Genomic DNA, 20,499 nt, shown 5'->3' with positions numbered 1-20,499 from the left:
GTGGAACTTATAGTCTAAATGTGGCCGACCATAGAAATAAACATAATAAGTGGGTAAATTAAGTAGTATGTTAAAAGCCGACAGGTGCAATGAAAGAGATGACATTTAGGGTCGCACTGTGCTGACTCTCAGCTCCAGATGCCACTGACAGAGAACCTGCATGTGCTTTAATAAAATTACTTTGGGGGCGTATTAGTCTTCTAGAACTGCCATAACAAAACACTGGAGACTGGTTGGCTTGAACAAAGAAATAGATTTTCTCGTAAATCTAGAGGCCCGAGGCGAAGGTGCGAGTGGGGTTGGTTTCCGGTGAGACCACTCTTCCTGGCCTGCAGACAGCTGCCTTCTCACTGTCCTCACATGACCTTTCCTCTGTGCATGTGTGCAAAGCTCAAGTGTCTCGTCCCCTCCCCGTCTTATTAGGACACCAGTCTTACTGGATTGGGGCGCCACCCTTATGACCTCATGTAACCTCCATTACCTCCTCAAAGGCTCTATCTGCAAATACAGGGTTAAGACTTCGACATATGAATGGAGGAGGGACAACTCCATCCTTAACAGATGGTGTTTGTGATATGAGGCATGCTCAAGTGTGGGGTCTGGCGCAGAGTCCTAAAGCTGCGTTGAGGTAGGCGCACCTCTTTGAGAAGGTGACTATCTGAGCAGAGATGTGAGTTATCCCTGTGGCTATCTGGAGAAAAAGAAGTTCAGGCAGAGGGAACAGCCAGTGCGAAGGCCATTAGGCAGGACGTGTCTAGAATGTTTGATAAATGGTAAAGAGGCCAGTACATCCACAGGAAGGCGGGAGTAGAAAGGGATGCGATTTTGGGGAGCCAGATGGCACAGAGCTCTGTAGGCCATTGTAAGGAATTTGGTTTTGACCCGCGTGAAATGGGGATCCTTGTAGGTTTTTGAGCAGAGATGTGACATGATCTGACTTACATATCCATGTAGTTACAAAATTATTGAACATGTTTTGATGAATAATTAATGTGAAATTATACACATATACATTAACTGCATCTTTTAGCACCCTGATTTTAGATTCTCATTTTAGAATCTCATTTTGGAGTCAAATTATCTGGAGAATTTCCTACGTACAAAGTTTTCCAGTGTTTGATGTATATAAAAGTAGGGCTTCCTTCTATGTATCTATTACTTTTTCTTTATTCTTTCTTCTACTGCATATTCTGATTACATGTTTTTATGTTATTTGAAATATGTTTAACTAAGCTTTTTATGATTTCAATTTTTCAATTACAGTTGGCATACGATATTATGTTAGTTTCAGATATACGACAATGATTAGACATTTATATAACTTACGAGGTGATCACCCCAATAAATCTAGTGCCCATCTGACACCATATGCAGTTATTATAAACTAAGTTTTATCTAATATGTATACTTAATATCTGTGTTCTAAGATACCCTTGAACAAAGTCAGTACTGTGGTAGCTTGGTTAAAGTACTTTATAACTCAGATATACAGACAAAAGAATAGCCACGAATGACATTACTTTGTACTTTTTACAAATAAATAATATTTTGAGGGCAAATTGTGTGCCATTGTCATATTAAGTCTGTTTCATTCTCTTTGGCCTTAATGAAATCACGATCATCTATCACCTTCCATTTAAGAGGAACAGAAACTGGCTTCTTAACATTGCTATGACTTCTTTTGTCCATTAACAAAAAAATGAGGCATTTTGAGATCAGAAGGTGAAAGTTGATGTGTAAATGAGTGGGCTTAGTTCTAGGTAAAATTGTGAAATAGGTCAAGTTAGGTTTCCCTTCCTCTTTGAGTTCAGAGAAATTCACCGAAGATCTCCAGCACCTAGCACAGTACCCAACGCATAGTAGGTGCTCATATACAGTTGTCCCTTGAACATGGGTTTAAACCGTGTGGTTCCACTTATATATGCAATTTTTTTTCCAGTAAATATCCACTTGGCCCTCTGTATCCCCAGGCTCTGCATCCATGGATTCAACCAAGTGCAGACGGAGGACAGTAGTTTCCATCCAGGGCTGGGAATCTGTGAACGCAGAGAGGCGCACTGACTGTGTGCATCGTTCTAGGCCATGTTACATCGGGGACTTGAGCATCGTGAATTTTGGTATCTATGAGGGTCCTGGAACCAATTTCCTGTGGATTTTGGGGAACAACTACAGTTAAGTTTTGGGGGAGTCAAAAGTTATACATGGATTTTCAACTGTGCAGGGTTGGGGAGTGTCAGAACCCCTAAATCCCCTACCCTTGTTCAAGGTCAACTATATTTGTTAAACAAGTGACTATTTCCCTGAGACATCTATTTCACTAACTTGTTAGGGATTTCATATTGTAGGGGTGGAGAAATTTTCCTTTCTTCTCTTCTAGAGACTTTGGCTTGTCTAATAATTAGTTGACATAAGACAGATTAATAGGAGAAAAAACAAATTTAACTTCATATATATAGGAGCCTTAAGAAAATATGAGACCCAAAGGCAGTCAGGCAATTGAGGCTTAGATGCCATTCTGAGCTAAGGACTAGGAGAGGGGCCTGTGCCTCAAAGGGATAAGAGGGAAATTGACAGGAATAAGAGCAGATGTTTGGTAATCGGATGTTTTGCCCTGCCAGGTAAAAATACTTCTCTCTGGTAATAGGACTCTTCCTGGTGTAGGCCCCCTATCCAAATTCTTTGAGGAAGTTAAAGGAGAGATCAAAGTTTTCCCAAGTCTGCTAGGTCTGATTGTCTTCAGCTCAGAATAATCCACATGCCAACGTGGCACGTTTTGGAGTGGCATATTTTGCTCCCCTTCAGTCTGTTCCCCATCGCTGGAGTATTTGCACTTTAAAAGCTTGCCAGAGGAAGTGGGCAACCTCTGTCCAAAGGTGAGAACTGCTAATGGCGGACTTCAGAGGTCATGGCGAGACTGAACTCCAAGCGGGGAATTTCCCCAGAACGCCTTCAAACCACATCACTGGGCAATTATTTACCTTGCTTGTCATTAAGTCAGATGGGAGTTTGAGGTATTAAAAGCTACATTTGGTACACAGCCTTAGAATATAATATCACAAATTATTTCTATTTCTTGATTCCTGTGCAAAAATGACTGAGGGGGTTGATTTTAAAGCAATTTCTGTCAATTTGTAGGCCACGTGTTCACAGGTTGCATTGTTAGGTAGCTCTTGAAACCTAGATCCTCAAATTTCAAAATTGAGCCTCTTTCCCAATATTTCGCACAAGCCGCATGGCCTGTCACAGTGACTGGATGAGGGGGGTTGCCTGTCATCCCCGCTGGGCCCGGCGGCCGGAGGCGATGCTACCGAAACATCGCTGTATTTAATCCACGTCTCCCATCTCGGAGGCACTGCTTTTTTAAGGCACATAATGTTGACAGTGCACTGTAAACAAATATATTGGAAGACGGTAAAGTTGGCAAATACACCTCTGCGTTGAATTATTACGACGGTGGCTTCGTAAACGTGTTTCTTGAAAGAAGCCTACGCTAACCTTTTCCAAGTAACTTTTCCTCCTTCTCCCGACCCCGTCCCATATTTCTCCGACCCAGGGAAGTAGCAGCACAGCCTAACTCACTCTCCCCGGGTTCTGACGCAGAGGGTTTCGCAGGGCCCTGGGGTGGGGGGAGGGAATGGGCACCGCCCCACCCACCTCTCTCCGCCACTGGCTGGGACGGCCCTCCTCCATTCCCCATTGGTTAGAACGGCCCTCCCAGAACGGCCCTCCTCCTTTTCCCATTGGCTAGGATAGCCGTCCTCTCTTCCCCATTGGCTTGGCTGCTTATGCATCACGGCTGCGACGCTGGAGCCGCTCGACTAGCGAGGGGCGGAGCGCGGGCGGGGCCAGCGCGCACGCGCAGGCGGGAGGGTCTGGTCGGACGGGGGGAGGGGCGGTGTTCCCGGTTTCCTGGGTTACCTGAGGGGGCGGGGGCGGGATCGCCTGGCAGCGGCGGCGGCGGGCGCGAAGAGGGTGACGGCTCGGGATTCGCCCCATGCGGGGGAGCGCGCGGCGGCGGCAGCCAGACAGCAGGTAAAGGGACGCGGGGCGCCGACGGGGCCGGAGGCGGGCTTGGTCCCGGGTCCCGTCCGTGGCCTACAGGGAAGGCGGTTGGCTTGGTGGTCATCAGCCCAGGCTGGGGTCGCGGCCCGGCGCCCGGCCTGGGGCTTCCTCTCGGGTCCGGTGCTCCGGGTCGCCTCCCTGCGGCCTGTGGCAGCCCAGAGCTGCAGCGGGACCTTGGCGGCGGCGGCCGCGCGGCCACCAACACTAACTTTATTTACCCGCGCGGGGTCGGAGGTCGAGCGGGCTGCTGTGTGGCTCGTGTTGACCATCTCGTGCTGCGGCGCCCGCTACCCCCGCCGGTCCCAGACTGCCTGGTTGGCGGCAGGAGTTGACACTGACCGCGCGGCACCACCCTGCGGCTCGCTGCTGGCGCTCTGGCCCCGCGGCCGCTCGCCCACCTGTCATCTCCCCGGGGCGCCCTGGTCCGCTCCTGTCTGTGACACCCTTTCCCCGGGCGGGAGACTATCCAGAGGCTCCTCTGAGACGTCTGCCATCTGTCCCGAGCATCACTGGAGCCTTGGCTGGGATGCCCCTTCGCCTCCGGTGGGATTAAACTGCGTGGGAAATAACCCAGGAAGCCCCCGGCAGTACCAAGCGGAGGCCATCGGGTTGTTTAGGGTTGGAGGGGCCAAGCTCAGAGGCTTTAGGAAATGCTTCCCAGCCCGGATTCCTACCGGGTTATAACAAAACAAAACATCCCCTATATGCTCAGCAGACCATACAGACCCGCTGGCTGACAGCACTTGCTAGTTGGTGAGGCTCTTTTTAAGCAGATAGAACATTTTAAGGGATTTGAATACGTTGATGTTGAATTCGGACCAATGTTTCCTTGAATATTGACTTTAACTCGCATTTTCCTAGGGTTTGTGTAACATTGATAGGACAAACTGAATTGGGCTTTTCTTCCTGTTGATTCTTGGCTATTCTGCTCTTGCTCTAAACTTCCACACCCAGAAACCTTATGCTAATAAAGACGATGACTGAGCGTTCATTTTATCGATGTAGTTAATAACGGGTATCTGATTTAAAGAGCTTCCCAAGTAGTTCGCAACTTTTTTTCATATAATTCTCTGTTGTCATCCATATTGGTACTGCAAAGATTGGAGAATTTGAACAAAAGGGAGTGTAAGGAGAAAATGAGTTACTATGTAACTTAGTTTACATAAAAGCAATTTATAAGCTATACAATTATGTATAAGTTTAGTACATATTTATTGAGCACCTACTGTGTACCAGACAGTTTTCTAAACAGATAAATATCTCCTTCATGGAGGTTACATTCTACTGGGGGATCTCAGATAATAAACAAAATGAATGCGATGTCAAACGGTGTTAGGGACTGCAGGGAAGGAGGCGAGGGAACAGGAGACAGTTGCAATTTTAGCTAGAGGTAGCCAGGGAAGACTTTCTGGAAAAAGATGACATTTAAGCCCAAGACGGGAAGGAAATGACAGGGTCATCCACACACCTTCTGCGGGAAGAGTGTTCCACAGAGGGAAAGGCTCTTGCAGAATCTTCCAGGCAGGAGTGTATGCACATGTTGGAGGAAAGCCGAGAAGCCAGCTTGGCTGTGAGTAAAGTAAGAGTCGTAGAAATGAAGTAAGAGACAAGTTGGAATCAAAAGTCAGATTGTGTAAGGCCTGTAGGCCTTTGTCAGGACTTGGGCTTCCACTCTGAGTGAGACTCAGCCCTTTGAAGAGACAAGGAATATAATCAAATTGCCTTTTAAAAGGGTCACTCTGACGGCTGGATGGAGAATAGACGTTTGAGGGAAGGGGTTGGGCAGCAGCAGAAGCAGAGACATCAGTTTGGGGCCTCTTGCCATAGTCCAGTCCAGAGATGATGCAGCTTGGGCCAGAGTGCCGCTGGTGGAGTGGTTGATGCCCAGACAAATCGAGGGTAGTAGAGTTAACAGGAGACTTAAAAGACCCCAGAATTTTAATCCTGAGCAAATAGAAAAATAAAGTAGACATGTACTGTGATGAGGTCTATGAGAGGGGCAGTTTGGTAGGGAGACGTTTGAGAGTTGGTTAGAAGACAAAATTAGAGGCCTTGGTAGCAGACTCTAGTGACTCTGTTTTGAAGACACTTTTTATGTTATCTTGACTGTACCAGGGGTTTAATATTTCCACCCATGAACTTCCACCTTGTATCATGCCCATTTTATGTTTAGCTCTTCTGAAACAACCTAGTCATTCTTTGGACCAAACGAAGTTTTGTTTTTATTTACTTGCACTCAGTGCGTGTTTGTCAGTTTCACTTACAGAGAAAAACATGTAATCCAGAATTTCAGAGTACTTTTTTATTTTGTTACTGTATTTCATTTGAACATCTTCATTAGATTAATCTTTTTCTGAATTATGCTTAGATGCTTGGCTTAAAAGTTCAAGAATTTTAAGGCTCAGAAATCTTGTTATCCAGTGTGGCTTCACTTGGACATTTGTGAAATTGCAAGGGAAATGACCTGTATTTTAATACTTTACTAATAAGCCAACAATATACAGAGATTATCATAATTCTTCTGTTTCATTAAAGATAGCTTTAAATAAATGGGCCATCACATGTTAAATGGAGATCTTTTAAGCAGTATTTGGAGCAATAGAATTCAACCTGTATAACGCATATCAAAAATATATCAGACTTTTAGAATTTAAGGTCTGCCCCTTACATTAAGAATCTGAGTAATAAGCCAATATTTTAAAATGGATTTTAAACCTAAGTATATTCTGCAAGTATGTGAAAATATGTCAGCTTAATAGCTAATTATAAACTGATCTTAGAGTCCCTGGGAACACCATTTTCTCTTCGATTCTTCTTTCTTTTGCTGTTGCTTCTCACCAGAGCTTGTCCTGTGTCTCTTGATTCTCCTGACCTGTTTTACAGTAATTGAGAGATCTGACACATTTGGAAATTTTGAATGCTTTCCAGGTCTAACTGGTGAGAAGAAAAACAAACAAAAATCTTACCTAATAATATGAAAGAGCGATGCTTAAGTGTGATCATCTTAATTAAACAAGAATCAACCCGTTTTCCAAAAGGCTAATCATTGTTTCATTCAAATATGATTCTTTGAAATTGAAGCTCAGAATGGATCAGGAAATAAGAGAATTTCTAGCCACTTTCAATGAGTGGAAGAAATACATGAAGTATAATTCATACACATACTTCGAAATGTTTATACAACTGCTGCCACTCATCTTTAAAAAGTAGAGTAGAAGCTTTTTGCCATCAACCTGAAGAATTGAATACTTTAAATTTAGAAGTGGGGTGAGGGGACATGAAGCCCAGAAACTATATGTTGAACATCTTGACACTAACTGATTCCTAGAAAAATTATAGAACAGATGGCCAAACAGATGCTTTGCGATTGAAAAAGAATATACTGGTTATTGAGACCCAGAATTGGCTTTTAAAGAACAAGTCATATCAGGTTAATGTCATACTCATTTTGCCAGTGATATAGTAATTTTAAATAATCTTTGTCAGCATCTGACATCTTAGCGTGCATTCCCATTTAGTATTTCATTTAACCTTCGCAGCATGCCTATGAAGTCGGAGCCCTGGGAAGGCACACGGAGCCAAACCTGGGGGATTTTAGAAAGGATTTGCTTAGGTGTGGGCTGCAGGAAAGGAAGAGGAGCTTTAAGGTTTCTCGATGGTCTGACTGGGTGAATGGTGACGCTGGTAATTGATCTTAATTTTAAAAATACAGGTGGAGGAGTAGATCTGGAGATGGGAAATTCATCAGTTCACATCAGTTTGGTGGAAATAGCTGTTCTATGTTCTTTGTTGGAACTGAGTCAGATATAATCAAATTCAGAGTAGCCTGGCCAATGGGAAAAGGGGATTATCCTGCTGTGACTTGTAGGACAGCTGTTTATATCTATCACGTTGCTCTTACACTGCTTTTAAGTATTTGTTTGTCTAGACTTTATTGGACCTTTAATGCGTCATGACTTAGATCAAAGATTAAAATCCTTTGCCGTTTTCTGGATTTCGTCTTACTGGTGCTTCTAAAGGCAGTAATGCTGATAACTAGTCTTGAATTTTTTTTCTCTGTTAGCTTACTTAAATATTTGGGAGAATATTTCTAAAGTCATACGTTCCATACTACTAAAATATATTTATTTTATCTACACCTTATTTTTAAAAATAGGATCCCAGTAAGGTATTTTTTGATAAAACCTGATTATGCACAATTTAAGGAAACATTTAGAATGTGTCATTTTAACCTTAAGTTAATCTTGAGGCTTACCATTACCATATTAGTATTTTCTAAATGTCATGCTTTCATAAAAATTCACACCTTAGAAGATATTTAGAGATCATCTAGTTTCTGTTTTTCAAATATGCGTGAGAAGAATGGTGATCAGAAAGGCTTAATAAGCATGTCTCCTGAGATGCCAGAGAGAGTTTGAGGCAAACCAGAAAACCCGCGTCTCTTGAGCGTTAGTATTCTTCCCGCTGTACCACCAACCCCTTGAATGCTTTTAATGCATGTTAAGAAAGTGCCCTCACAGCCAAAGGGTGGCTTATACCCACAGAAAGTAGTAGTGCTTGATTTCTAGTACGCAACTCGTTTATAACTTGCACTTTTTTCTTTATATGTGTCTACATTTAGGCCACATATAATGATAGATAAGTGGTGGAAACTCAGTTGTGATGAGACCCAGTGTGGTAGAAAAAAATACTAAGTGTAGGTCGAATTTGAAATGTATTTGCTCAGAAAGCGTTTGTAATGTGTATTCCTTTCTTTTTTCTGTTCTCTGGTCACTCCCAGTTTCTGTGCCCTTTAATCCTACTGTCTGTCCTTCTTCATGGCTGGCTGGCGAGCAACAGATTAAGCAAATGGATCTCAATTTGATCTCACTGTTATCTTTTATGATGTGTAATGTTTTATAACAGTAAACACATTTGTCTGTTCTTGATTGCCTCCACTAATTTTTTTCTGAAGGGAAGCTGATTTTCATTGTGTCTGTGAGAATCAGGAAGGAATAAGAAGCTCGTGCTGTCCACACTTGCAAGCTGTCTTTCAATCTTGTAAATATCTGTGCTCATTTTCTGAAACTTATTGTGCAGAATCTTTTACCTTGTATAAAATATATATTAAAAACTATTGAACGTTATGGTGTTGCTACATAAATTATTTTTATTATTTTCATTTCTCATTTAGGATAAGGATCCAAGCTGTGTTTTTAGTGCTTTTTTTTTTTTAAAGGAAGTGTGGAAAATCATCATGCCTGCAATTGTTAAAGAACTATAAAACTCTATACTCTGAATTATAATCTTTAACATGGGAAGAATAGACATCCAAAATTTTATTGCTGAAGTTTTTTTTTTTTTTGATCTAAAAATATTTCAGTAAGGTTTTTAGGTGTTTCTGTAGTGCTTGCTGTGGAACGGAGAGGGGCTTTTATTTCTCAGGGCTTTAGCTGTGGGAAGATTTCCTAAAGGAATTTGAGTATTAAAATGTTTTCTATCAGAGTTAGTATTAAATGAATTTGTGTTTATTGAGTTCGTACCATTTGTGGTACTGTTAGGCACAATGATTTTTTGAAGAAATAAGACCTGATTTCCCTTCTTAGGAAAGCATAATGTAGCTTGGAAAGAAACAGTACAGTCCTATCATATGATGTGATGAGTCCTACAATCGAGGCATGTAGAAATATTTAATTGACAATTAATGGGGATTTCCGTAGTAGCAGCCACATGATTTTAAAAAGTAGTGAAATAGAATCGAGAAAGTGATACCCTTAGGAGGGATGCCGGGGCAGGACAGTGTGTCATGGGATGTGTTTGCAGAGAGATTAGAAAGGTTAGATGGTGGAGGGAATTGTATAACGTGGTAATGAGGAGTTGGGCTCTTATTCCCCAGGAAGGGAAGTGTCATTTATGATTTTAAGCAATGCGAGTGACATTTTTAGCAGTTGTATAATTTGGATTATATGGAAAATAGGCCAGGCAGAGTGACCAATGGAGAGACTGTTGGTACCACCAGTGAGAGAGGCGAGGAGGGCCTGGGGGATGGACGCTTCGGCATAAGGTTCCTGCGGAAGGACTGGATTCAAGGTGATGATTGTAGTGGACAATAATTATTGATATTGTCACAATCTGCCAGGCACTGAGCTATGCATATTATATGAGTTGTCTCATTTAATTTTAATATGCACAGCAGCTTTAGGTGCTCTTAGGAACTCAGTTTTATCGAGCTCGTCTGGTTTTTCTCCTGAGTGACTGGCTAGAGGCCATTGAGTAAAGTAGGAAAGTAGGAATGAGAAAGGAAGGAGGAGTCAGTGTTTGCTTTGTGGAAAGACATTTTTATAGAGAGATTGCCTGGGCTCGGATCCTGCCGCCGACACTTAGTAGCTCTGTTACCTTGATCCGTTGCCCGACCTCACAGTGCTTCAGTTTCCAGCATGTGACAGATGGGGATGTGGTTGTGCTCACGAGACTGTTACGAGGATTAAACCGGCTCCTTTACTAGGGTGCCCGCAGTGAGCCCGACGTGCAGTGGTCGGTCCCCGTCGGTGCTGGCTGCGTCACCGTCGTCATCGTGACCCATGTTCTATAAAAGTCCAGAGTTCTCTTTGGAGGTGGATGAGCTACTCAGTGTGAAACTCATAGCACTTTCCTTCTGGCGGAGACATAAAGCCAGGGAAGGTGACGTACCTGCACGGGACTTCAGTTCCTTTTAGTGCAGCCTCGCTCGGAACCACAAGGTCTCAGAATTCCCATTCCCTTACGGTGCTCAGGGTCCAACGCAGATGAAGCAGCGTGGGACAGCGAGGCAGGGGGGTCCCTGCCCGATCACGGTGGCACTCCGTGCCAGATCGTGTCACTAACAGGCTCTGACGACCGGCGTTCTGAAGGGCGTAGTTTGGCTCTGAGAAGCTTCTCAGAAATTTCACGCAATGTTAGAAAGAACATTGGACAGGAATCCGAGGACCCAGCCGGAAGTCCTGCCTGACTTTTGGGAAATCTCTTAGCCTTAGGATTTGTATCCATAAAATGTTGAGGAAGGGACTAAGATCGTTTCGTTCTCTGAGTATTGATCCTAGAGTAGATTCTCATTCTCAAATAACTCATCGAATGCAAACTCCCCGGCAGTGCTCCTGCACAGACGGTCAACAGGCTGCTTACTCCAACATTAGTTGAAAAACTTTGAGTTTGGCGGTTACTTCTTGTAAGTGGCTGTGTTCCAAAGGTTCACTTGTAAGATGGTTGTTCAGCACGTCTCCGATTTGCCCTTCCCAACGGACAGTATTCTGGATGTCGTGCGAGGTGTTTATAGCCACAGGGCTCCACTCTGCCGTGTGAACTGTAGCGGGCCCGCCTGTGGCACTGTGCGACAGCCCCGGGAAGGAGGTTCGGAAGTGCTGGGATTGCTTCACTGAGCTTAGCTGGCCCCATTTGCCTCGCAGGCCACTGCCCTACTTTTGGAGCCCTTTCCAGGGCATGGGAGCCGTCACCAATGGCCCGGAGGTGTGGGAATCCCTTCCCCACTTAGCAGGCAGGCAGGGGACCGGGGAGGTGGGGCAGAGCCTGTGGCTGGCAGTTCCGGTTGGAACTCTGAATATGACTTTTGGAAAACTCGTTTTCCCACGGCGGGGGAGGCAGGGGTGTTTGTTACGCAGAATCCCCATAGTTCAAAGCCTGGAGGACCTTGAGTCTCGAAAGAGCTGGGGACCACCATCCAAACTTCATAAGGTTGTGTGACATCCTTACCATCTGAGATTTTTTAGTGTGGAACTCGAAAAATCAAGTTGAGTATTTGTCAGGAAGGGCCTGAGCTCTAAACAAATGCTATAATCTAAACAACTGTTTAAATTCTTTTGAAGTTAATTGGTTCAATGAAAGTTGAACATCCACCCAAATATGGTGAATTATCAATAATTATCTGATTGTGATTTGTCTTGCAGACGTTTCAGTTTGTGGAACCATTAACGTTATTGCTAACGTGGTTTTATGGATTCTCGGATTCAGTTTTTCAATTTAGAACTTTGTTAAGGTGTCATATCCTCATCCCCATTTTAGACTTCAAGAATTTTATAAAAAAGCCCACTGAAATATATTTTAATTTTTCATATTCAGTGACTATCAAATTTTACTTCAGTTTTCTCAAGAGAATATTTATTGTCCACTACAACACACATTGTAAAAATGCTTATATTAATAAAAAATCAGTGGAATGTAAATAATATTCTAACGAACTTTTTGTTAAGTCTGTAGTTGGGACTCATTCTGATGGTTATTGCTCAACATATGTAGTATGACCAGAAGTTTATAGGATAAAGTTTAGATTAACAGATATTTGCTTGCTTAAATAGTGTATAATTTAATAAGCTGATGTGCCTTAACTATCTTATTTCTTAAAGAGAATTCTGTTAATCTGATCAAGGTCAGTTTAGAGTCTCTCCCTCGCCCCCAAGTTTTCTGCATTTCATACATATAGCTCTGTGTTGTAATTACAAACGTTTGTAAAGAGAGATTTTAAAATCTTATTTCCAGGTGTACAGATTGGAGTCTGGTGAACTTGAGTAAAGGTTCTGGATAACATTTAGAGACAGTATTTAGTACTAAGGAAACGTCTTTGCCCATTTTCTGATTTTTAATTGACCTAACAGAAGAAGAAAGGCTGCGTCTTCTTGGTTACCTTAGTTCCAGTTAATTAGCTCCAAAAATATCACCAAACGCCCAGACAGCCGCCACGGCGCTAACCGTGGGACCGTGGGCCCGCGCACGTCCGTTCTGTCACCCACAGAGTGTGGGACTGGAGGACGCGACGTCTGGAGCTCCTGCCGCTGCGAAAATGTGTGTTTCTGAGTTATGTACATTCCTTTACTCGCGTCATTTATGAAGTGGTACACATTATGTAAATCATTTCTTTCTCCTAAAATTTTTTGATTTGTAGTGATGTGTTGCGAAGAATACATGAGATCTTTTGGACAGCCGCTAACCAGTCTGTAAGCAGCATGCACTGGGCTGTGGGGAGAAGGGATTTCGTTCAGTTCAGGATCCGTCCGTGCCAGCCAGCCCTTATTTTCAAGAAGGCTGTTTCAAACCATGGCGGATGCCGATTCACTAGGACTCGTTGAGTACTTATTATTCTGTACATTGTTCAATCCTCGCAGTAAACCTGGCATTTATAGCAGTCTTCTCCTTGTTGGTACATAATACATTTCTGAAAAATATTCTTTCCCATGGCAATTTCTCTAATACCATCGTAATCAAGAAATGTAGTAACCAAATGGATTTGGGAAAGGATAGGAACTGAGTCCTTTAGATGTTACTATTTGATGAGGAAAAAAACGTATGTTTTCTAACCCGGCTCTAACCTTTCATTATTACAACCTTTTCTCTTGTCTTTTTCCCTTTACTTCTTTTCTGTTGCGGTCAAAAGGCAGGGAGAGGGCGAAGGATACAGGTCCTCGCTGCTTTTACCTGCAGCACTTCCGTGGAGGCTGCATCAGCACAGAGCGGAGCATGAGCGTTCCCGGCTGTTGGGAGAGAAGGCTGCAGTGACCCTCTCTTCCTGCAGAGGGCACTCTCTGCTGCGCTGAGTTCCGCCGGTGCTGCACGTGTAAAATACAACTGTAACATTTACCAGGGATGTTTACTGACTTACATAATCCCCGAAGATCCACATGGCAGCTCTATTGAATAGACATTTTGTGGAAAAGGAAGCCGGACTTCACACAGCTCTGTATGGCCGGCTAGTGATTGCTGCCTTTGTTCTCACCGCTGTCACAGTGCTATTCGACTATTCAGAGCAGATGTCAGAAACTAGCAAAAATAGAATGAGCAAGCAGATTAGTAAATATTCATTGAAATGTTTATTGAATAAGTAATATTGGTTGAATTAATGAATGCATTAATGAGTTGGAGGAAAGAAACTAGCACAGTGGCCTCTTTCTTGCCTGTCACTGTGGCTACCGGGCTATTTGATAGTTCTCGAGGAGGGAACTTGGTGCCTTAGGGAACACGTCTCGTCTTGTTGCTGAGTGAGATTTTATTTTCAGTGGTAAATGTAATGTCATCAGTAGCACTAATTGAAACACAAAGTGACAAGACATGTAGGAAATGCCTAACAGGGAAGGATGTGTAGGAATGACTTGGGGTGGGGACAGGGGTTAGTAGTGCCGGATGTCACGAGGACGAATGTGCGAAAAGCCACGAGACTGAGGGTAACAGCTTAATTGTGTGACCTGCTGGAAAACAGGTCGTGGAATTAATCACAGAACCAGAACAGAGCTAAGGTGCAGAGTCAGCTGTGTGTGGGAAGTCTCACTCAACGAAAGCAGGGCCACCGTTGACTTATCTTATTGACCGTTTTATTTCAGAAGGCAAAGGAAATGGTCAGGGGAGCTATGAGCCCACTGTGCCCACTGCGAGGGCCTAATCGACAGGTAAACGTAGCAGGAAGCCTGAGAGAAGAGCCAGCCGCTCATTCAGCACATTCGGCAAATGATCGGATGCCTTCTCGGTGCTGTCGGCTCAGCAGTAGATGCTGTAGGCACAATCCTGGTCGTCAAACAGCTTTGGTCTTAAGAGGTGACAAAGAAACTAGCCTCATGGTTGCTTAACTGCTGTGACCTTAAGTTCCACTTCACGTCAGGCCCCTGCCACAGCGTCACAGCTGGGTGTTCTCAGCATCTGGAACTGCTTGTTTCGGAAATCTGAAACTTCCACTAGCCTTCCTTCTGCATTTTCTGTTCTTCAGTTTCACAGTAATTGACTACCTGTAGTTCTCCTTGTGTGGAAGTATCTGCCAGGCTGTTTCCTCCTCCCTACCTGGCCTGTGCCCTGTTTTTGACCATGTGGCTTTGTTCTCTCACTTGCGCCCTTGATTCACTTCTGCTTCTGCTGCCTCCACCCACCAAAAGCCGATTTCTAGATCAGGGACGCGATCCGCGTTCTCTACTCTTAGAGCTCCTGGAGAATCTCAGACAGCTGAGAAATCGATGTCACCAGAATTCATGGTTTTCAGGCTCTGCTCAGCTGCAACCTACCCGTAAAGTCTTTCATTTTTCCTTGGTCACTGCTCTCTCCAGCCTTGTTCTCCTGCTTCTCATTTTGTGTTTTGATACTGATTGTCATTCTCTCAGGGACTTGACCGGAGCGGCTCTTTCCGTTTGTATATCTGCCTTTCCTCTTGCTCTGCCTTTAGCTGTTCCATATTTACTCAAAGCTGCCTTCTTTGCCCATTCAAATTGAGCTCAGTGCCCCCGATCAGTCTGTAATACCTCATGTACTGGTTTGCCTTTGCCACCATGTTATCTTCTTGGGGACAGAGACTGGGATTACTCTTGCATTTTGGGTTCTTAGCATCTGGCATAAATTAGGTGTTTAGTAAATGATATAGCTAAGTGAAAAATAATAAACACAAAGAGGAATGTGGAGCAAAGCTGGAATTTAGAGAATTGGAAATACAGAATTCCTAAATTTCAAAGAGAAGATAGGCAAGATGCCATGGGCACAGTCTCCTGGAGGGACATTGGGTGTCAGGTAGCCAAGGACAGTCTTTACTGAGCAGTCAGAGATAAAGTGAAGGGAAGGTGGAGGTAAAGTGGCCACCTGAATCGGACTTCAAAATAACGTGCAAAAGAGGAAAAGAAGGGCATGAAACAAATGCATGTGTGTATATTTCCATATGTTATGTGTGTTATATATGTGACATATAAAAGGGAAATAACCCTAGGCGAATGATGAACTGAGGTTTTAAAAAGGTTAAGGCTGACCTTTCACATTTTATATGTAGAAAGTGAAAACAATAAGCAAATTAGTAGATTCTTCTTATTAACAAACCGAGCCTATAATCAGAAACGGGTTAAATGAAACTCCCAGTGCCTTCTCTGACGCGAAGGGGATCTCCACACAGACTGGAAGGGCACACGTAGGAGAATGCGGGGCGTTTTCAGTCTGAGACAGGAGGAGGGTGCGCCAGAACTCTGGCTGCTTTCAACGAGTTCACGTCTCAGGCTCAGATTCTGAGAAAATGCGTCAACGCCGTTGTCGAACTGGTAATCTTTGAGTAATTATGGTGAATTTGACAACTTTTAGAGGACTGTCGAGGAATAAAGTTCCAAAATTATGAAAAAGGATTCCGTAGCTTCTAGTGCACTTGTCACCCCCACAGAAGAGCATCGGGCTCGCTTTAAAGGTTCACGGGCGTTGACAGGAGGGAACAGGAGCAGGGCCCATCACGACTCTGCTCCAAGGAAGGTCACCCCAGGTCAGCCAGGCTCCGCTCCCCACGGGACGCCCCGCGCGGGTCGGGAGAACGCGGCCGCGGCCGCAGGTGCGCGCCCAGGGCCTTCGCCGTCGCCCGTCCTGTCGCCCACTCCGCTACATGGTACCAAGCTGGGGGAGGCAGTCAGTGACCGACAGCACTCGGTCTGCGGGGAGCCTCTGCGGCTGCCGGTTCTGGCCCGGCCACTCAGCCCGACGCCTCCCGCTGCTCCCTCTCGACGGCGACCTGGCTTCTCGGCCGGACCTGGAAGCGGCCACGTCTCTGCTCCCGCTGCCCATGCGCCGTCTTCCTGCGTCTGTCCTTATTCCGTGAGATGGGCTGTCACTCCGCCTCCCACGTGTGCCTCCATCCTCTCCACCTAACCTGCTCGTTCTGGAATGCTCTCTCACTCTGGTTTTTCATCTGTTTTCTCTGCTGGACAAGCGTGCTGGGCAAGCGTGCTGTCATGTTTCTGCTTACAAACATCTATAAGGCATTATTACAAATAGAAACCTTTGTCCCGTGTCCCCTTCTGGCTGCCACCGATTTCCTTGCCACCCTTTAGGGCGGAGCTTCGTAAAAGTTCTAAGCTCCATGCCTCTGCCGGCCACGCGCTCTGTCGCCCTGCGGGGGCCGCCCTGGCAGGACAGCAGTGCCCTCCGCGGGCCCGGCGCAGACGCCACCCTCGCCCCTGGCTCTCCTCCGCCCTCGCTGCGGGGCCGCTCGCGGTCTCTGTGCCGGGGGTGCCGCCGCCCCTGCCCCGCACGCGCCCCTCCTCCGGGGCCGGCCCCTCTCTGGGCGCCCCCTGTCGGGACTGCAGCCCCTGGGCATGGCCCTGTCACCGCCGGAAGGTCCGTCGGCGGCGCTGCTCTGGGACTGTCCCCACGTGTCGCGTTGACGCCCCTCTGCCTGCGGGACAGTCCGGCCGCTGGCCAGGCCCGGCCTCCCGCCCGAAGCCGCCCGCTCGGCAGCCCCTGCCTGGTGTGCGAGACACGTGGCACGGTTACGGTTCCGGCGCCGCGCCGGGGCCCCGCGCCCTCCCGGCCTGCCTCGGCCCGGCCTCCCCGTCGGGGAGCTCGCCGCTCGGCACACAGGCTGGAAACACCTGGTGGTTTTTGGGGGGGCGGGGGACGGGCAGAAAGGAGACTTCCATTCCTAGGGAGAGACCGTCCCCGGGGGTCCCTGCGTTTCCTCTCCCGCCCGGAGAGACCGTCCCCGGGGGTCCCTGCGTTTCCTCTCCCGCCCGGACCTCCGTCCCTGCGAGGCAGGAGCGCGCGGCTTTCCTCGCTCGGCCTCGGCGCCCCGCTCCCGGCGCCCGCGTGGCGGGTGTCCGGCCCCCGGCCTCCCGCCCCCGGCCCCCGGCCCCCGGCCCCCGGCCCCTGCCCCCGGCCCCGGCCTCCCGCCCCCGGCCCCCGGCCTCCCGCCCCCGGCCCCCGGCCCCCGGCCTCCTGCTTCCTGCCAGCGGCGGCGCAGCTCGCGCGACCTCCGCCCCGTCTCGGTGGCGGTCCTGTCGCGCTGCGCCCTTGTTCTGTTTTGCTTTCCCCGTAGCACTTAGCACTGCCTGGTCTTACGGTCTCTGTCTCTGCCTCTCCAGGACCCATGAGGGTAGGAATTTAGCTTCTGCTCTGTGCCCAGTGCCAAATAGAGTGGCCGGCGTATGACAAGTGTTCAGGAAGCAGTCGTCGAATCGGTGGCATGCTGATGAAGATCTGATGCCGTCCTGCCGGGAGGAGGTGTAGCCAATGCCTTGTCGGTTTTTGTTTTTCGTTTTGGCCACTTGTATTTTACACTTTACCAGTCACTGTAGTAGACATAGTGAAACCTGGTAATTTTCTGAGGTCACTTATGTGATTATAGGTATTTTGTAATTGTGCTTTTTATTTATGGTAAATTTTAAAAAGATGAAAGTTCTGGTAATGTTGGGAGCAAGTTTTACTTAATATGGCACTATAAACAATAATTATATTAGAAGTTGAAAAATCATAAGAATAATGATAAATTTGAAATTCGGCATTATGGCTGTAAAATGCAAAAAGTAGTAAGACAGCGTCCCTGGTCTTAAGCAACTTGTGACCTCGGCGGTAAGACAGTCACATAGGATAAGGCGCTACGAGGTGTCTGTGAAGTGTGGGAAGAGAGGCACGTATACATACTGCCCTAAAGGGCACCTTCGAGCTATTAAAAATACTGTATTTCCAGACTTTATGGATACCCGGTACGTTATAGGACGATAAAAATTAGAACGTCGCTGTGTGTAGAAACCGGCAGCAGAGTAAAGGGGACACGGCCGACCAGGCTGGCAGAGGGAAGGACGAGCCAGCGTACAGGGAGACTCCGCGGGGATCCACGTGGGGCTTTGCTGCATGCAGGGGTGAAAACGCCATGCCCCATGCCCTCGTAAGAGCATTAGAGAAGTCCCGCCTCTTGGCCTAGAAATGTCCCCTGTAAGAGAACAGATCCAGTCGTCTGTCAGCTTTCGCTTCTAATGGCCACGCTGTTAGCTAGAGTCATCTTAGCATGGCATGACAGATGGCTCCACCTGTAGGAGTCCAGGCTACAGGGTGCTAGTCGGCGGAGCAGTTCATACCATGCCATCTCTAACCTCGCGATTCGACTGCTCGTTTCCCCGTCCATAGCTTTAGAGGTAGAATACATGTGCATGGTTTTGATTAGCCCAGGAGGCAGCAGGAGCAGATTCGGAAGGCACTGGGACCCCAGCCCAGGCTTCTCCCTCTGCTTGGGCAGTTGAGCACGGGCCGCTGGTGCTCGGCCAGCAGAGCGGGCCCAGAGTGACCTGAGCTCCAGCCGGTGCCTGGTAGCTGCGGGCCTGCTGTGGGGCTGCGCCCGGCTGGGAAGAGGCGTTTTCCTGCCTCGCAAGAAGTCCTCACGGCAGCTCCGCCCCGTTTCCCGCCTGCTCGCCCTCCGGCGCCGAGATTAGTGTGTGGTCCAGGAACCGCTCACAAGCTGAAAGGAATTCAAGACAATTCTCTAGATTTGAGCATTTTGAAGCAATTAAAGATCATTCAGATTAAAAAAAAAATTATGATTCAAAATAAACCTTCACATCTGCCTTATAACTAAAATAAGGCCTCGGCCTGGACAGAACTGCGGAGAAGAGGAAAACAGGTAACGAAAGGGAAGCATTTTGTTGCTATCCCAGTAGGAATTTCTCCTCTAGTATTCTAGAAACAGCCTTCATTGTGTCATTCACAAAAGATTAGTTCATTTAAAAAATTCAACAAGGATATGAAATTTGGTGGTCGTTTATTCATCGTTTGGTGTTAGTATATTCTGAGTTCTCACATATCCTCAAATACCTTTCACGCGTACAGAAAGGAGGAACTTGGCTGGCCGTAACACGTAGATGATATTCCATTGCTCTTTGTCCTTTAGAGTCAACCGGTGATTCCCCTGGAGGCTGCAAGTTAGGCACTGGGGGAGGAGGGTCGGGAGCTATGAGCAGGCTGCCTCGTTTGCCTCGTTTAGATCAAGAATGTTCCAAGATTCGCTCTCTCAAGACCCCGTGTCTGAAGCTCCATGTGCTCTTGAGATTCCAGAATTCACTGGCTCTTTCATACATCAGATACGGAGACTGGCCACTGGTTTTTGTCAGAACTTTGTTAAAATTATTTGTTTCACTATTACCATTGATATGGCTTTTTTTTTTTGTAGGTGAAGCTTTATGCTAAGAATATTTGTTAATCTAGTTCATGAGCTCAAATTGCAAAGACTCTAAATGTTCCAGAAGTGTTGAAAGATTGGTGAGTATTTAATGTAGATTGGTAAGTATTTAATGTAATAAATATTAGCAGTTAAAATACTTGATTTGGTCTAAGGCTTTGAAACTATGTAGTCACATGACTTAACGAAACCCTGAAGTGAAAACAACTAACCTTTCCATGACTAGAGATGGATGTGTAAACCGCGGTTTATTCACACAGTGGCTTATTGAGAGTAGTTTAAAGGAGTGAGCATAATGTTGAGGAAAAAGCAAAGTTATGAAAGGATACATGTAGCCTACTATTTATATAACTTTTTAAAATACTTAAAAAACAGTACTGAATATTTTTATGGCTATAAACAAAGAAGTATAAAAATGTGTATGGGAAATGATAAACAACTAGGGAGGAGTGCAGCTTTCCTTACAGTGAGCTTTGATTTCTTTACACACACACACCCCTACACACACACACGTACACGTACACGTG

The 20,499-nt window shown here is 46.0% G+C and overlaps 1 protein-coding gene across 8 annotated transcripts in view; it reads left to right on the top strand.

The window, feature by feature from the left end:
- The first annotated feature begins 3,925 nt into the window (after positions 1-3,925).
- LYST (lysosomal trafficking regulator) overlaps positions 3,926-20,499 on the top strand; it is a 137,124-nt gene continuing 120,550 nt past the window's right edge. For all 8 annotated transcript variants that reach the window (XR_004955472.1, XM_036235615.1, XM_036235617.1 and 5 more), the window contains exons 1-2: positions 3,926-4,032; positions 19,964-20,052. The gene's annotated coding sequence lies outside the window, so the exon portion shown is untranslated. The remainder of the gene's footprint in view (positions 4,033-19,963; positions 20,053-20,499) is intronic.

Source organism: Rousettus aegyptiacus, unplaced genomic scaffold (assembly GCF_014176215.1).
Source record: "Rousettus aegyptiacus isolate mRouAeg1 unplaced genomic scaffold, mRouAeg1.p scaffold_m13_p_18, whole genome shotgun sequence".
Classification (NCBI taxonomy): Eukaryota; Metazoa; Chordata; class Mammalia; order Chiroptera; family Pteropodidae; genus Rousettus; species Rousettus aegyptiacus.
The sequence above is the reverse complement of the archived record's forward strand: the minus strand, read 5'-3'. Positions and strand labels throughout refer to the sequence as shown.